Genomic DNA, 2,606 nt, shown 5'->3' with positions numbered 1-2,606 from the left:
CCGTGCACGGGCCCGCGGCGATGTCTCGCGAGATGGGATTGGCCCGATCCGCCCGGCGGAGCTGGGAGACGCAGGGGATTGGCTGGCACCGCGCGCTCCCATTGGACGGGGCCTGGCGGGGCGGGGCGGGGCCGGAGCGCGGCGGCCGTTGGGACCGGTAGGGGGAGTCTGGCAGCGCCTGTCCGGTGTCGTGCGCCTCGGGTAGGGTGGTCGTTCAGCAGAGGGGCGTCGTCGCCTCCAGGGCGATAAACCAGCGGCGGAGGGTTGAGAGGAAGGGGGGAGCAGCTCGGGGCTGTGCCCACTGCCCTGGACAGTCTGTTCCATGCCCTCCGCTCTCTGGCGCAGACCCTTTCCCTCACCCCCAGCTGCCCCTCCCCTGACAGCTCCACGCCGTTTCCTTGGGCCGTGTTCCACCCGCCACCGCACATGGAGCTGAGACTTTGGTACATGCTGAGGAAAAAGGACCTTGGAAGGTCCTGAGAACAGACACTGCTTCTGTGGTCTGATTCTTGTAGAAGCGGTGACTGCGTTCACTCAGATGAGCGCCCCTAGCTGCACAGCCCAGAAGACCTTGGCTTTCTAGTGAGCCATTCATGTCAGAAATGGAATTTGGTTTATAAAGTAATATAAATTGGAGAATGGTGGTAACAAATAAGAAGGAGAGCAAGATCTGAGAGGTGCAAAGTCTTCACATACATTGAATCTTAAAATGGCTTGACTTGGAAGGGACCCTAAAGTTAATCCAGCCCCACTCCCTGCCATGGGCAGGGCTGCTCCCCACCAGCTCAGGCTGCCCATGGCCCCATCCAACCTGGCCTTGAGCTCCTGCAGGGATGGGGCACCACAGCTTCTCTGGGGAGCTGTGCCAGTGCCTGATTGCCCTCTGAGTGAAAAATTTGTTCTTACTGTCTAATCTAAATATCCCCTCTTTTAGTTTAACACCATTCCCCCTTGTTCTGTCGCTATCAGATCAAGTGAAAAGTCGGTCCCCCTCCTGCTTGTAAGCTCCATTCAAGTTCTGGGAGGCTGCATAAATAGGTAGAAGGATGAATTTTGGCAGCTGCCTTGAATTCTCGATCTTTGGGAAGACATTTTGGGTAACAGGGATAGAGAACATGCCAAACTGGCCAACTCTTATCTTCCCCTCTGTTTCGCTGAGCTGCAGAGAAACTGTTGTAGTTCTTTGATCTTGTCAGAGAGGTTTGTTTTCCTGGGTCTGAAGAACTCTTGAAATAAATCGAGAAGGTGAAACCATGCCAGTGGTATGCAGAATGGAAAAGGCTCTGGTGGCTGTTTCTGTGTCTTTGCTAAACCTTCTACAGAGATGAAGGAATATGGTTTGATCCAAGGATACAGAATACTTGGGAGATGGCTCATTACAGCAAAACTTAAGTTTTCCTGATAGGAGTTGCTGGTATAAATGAGAGAAACTCACATGATTAACTGCAGCTTTAAATGTCCATAACTATACACAAGAACACAGGACAGTATTCACCTAGTCCATGACTGGTAAACAGAAACTGCTAGAGAAAAGATCTAGCAGGGAAAGCACAGAGTGGCACTTCCCCGTGTGCTCTTGGCTTCTGGCCACCTCTAGTTTAGGTACTTCCCAATTCAAAGGTTGAATGCTCATCATTCCTAGCCCCTGATGAACATTTCTTCCTTGAGCTCATCTTCAGTGATTCACGAACCAGCTTATGTTTTTGGCACGCATAACATGCTGTGGCAATGATCTCTGCAGCTCAAGAGCCATACTGCACAAAACAGTCCTTATTTCTTAACTCTATTCATTATTCACCACATTCTGCATATCTCTTATCATAGCACACCTCAGTTGCTCCCCTCTAAGCTATGTGTTCTGACATCCTTGTTGCCCTTCTCTGCTTTTCCTACTTCTGCCTTATCCTTATTCAACTGTGAGTGTTCCATAGATTTATGTATTTATATACCTTTATGCAATGAGTCCTGTTTGTTTCTCTGCTCACTTTTTCACATCGTTTGCTCTATTTAAGCCATGAACATTGACCTGATGGTATAAAAGAACTGTCCTCAATGACTTTTCATCTCATTCCTCAGCATCCACTGCTGCAAAAGGGATACATTCTTTCTCTTTCCACCCTACCTTCATCACAGTATTTTCTTTTGCATTTATGAGTACAGAAATTGGACCTGATGGCTTAATGTTTCTTGGATTCTCTCCATGACCTTTTGAAAGATTGGTCGCACACTTTCTACCCCTACTATTCTACCCCTGCTTTTTTTGCTACTGTGACCATTTTGATGAGAAGGTTGCACACTGCAATATAACATCTTCATCCTTCAGCTGAAATAAATCTCTTGAGTGAGTCCCATCAGATCCTGGTGATGAATAATGATTCATTTTATACACTTCATCTCACATCTCTTACTAACTCTTCACTGTGAGACAGTTCTCTTGACTTGCACCCTGTCGGTAAAGCCTGGGAACAACTCCAAGATCCTGTAGAGATGCAAGGAATTAATTCAGCTTTTCTCCTCTAGCTTCTTTCCCTCAATGCTTTTGTACGTTGTGCTCATCTGTTGACCTGAAACTGGCAAACCTTTTCTTTGTTTCTTTTTTTTTTTTT

At 47.8% G+C, this 2,606-nt stretch overlaps 1 long non-coding RNA gene across 2 annotated transcripts in view; it reads left to right on the top strand.

Annotated features, from left to right (window-relative positions):
- The first annotated feature begins 107 nt into the window (after positions 1-107).
- The window catches only part of LOC116217687, an 11,494-nt gene continuing 8,995 nt past the window's right edge, over positions 108-2,606 (top strand). For both annotated transcript variants that reach the window (XR_004162379.1, XR_004162377.1), the window contains exon 1: positions 108-201. This is a non-coding gene — a long non-coding RNA (uncharacterized LOC116217687). The remainder of the gene's footprint in view (positions 202-2,606) is intronic.

The sequence above is a fragment of the Meleagris gallopavo genome, chromosome 1 (genome assembly GCF_000146605.3).
Source record: "Meleagris gallopavo isolate NT-WF06-2002-E0010 breed Aviagen turkey brand Nicholas breeding stock chromosome 1, Turkey_5.1, whole genome shotgun sequence".
NCBI classification, from domain to species: Eukaryota; Metazoa; Chordata; class Aves; order Galliformes; family Phasianidae; genus Meleagris; species Meleagris gallopavo.
This window is presented reverse-complemented; position numbering and strand designations above follow the sequence as displayed.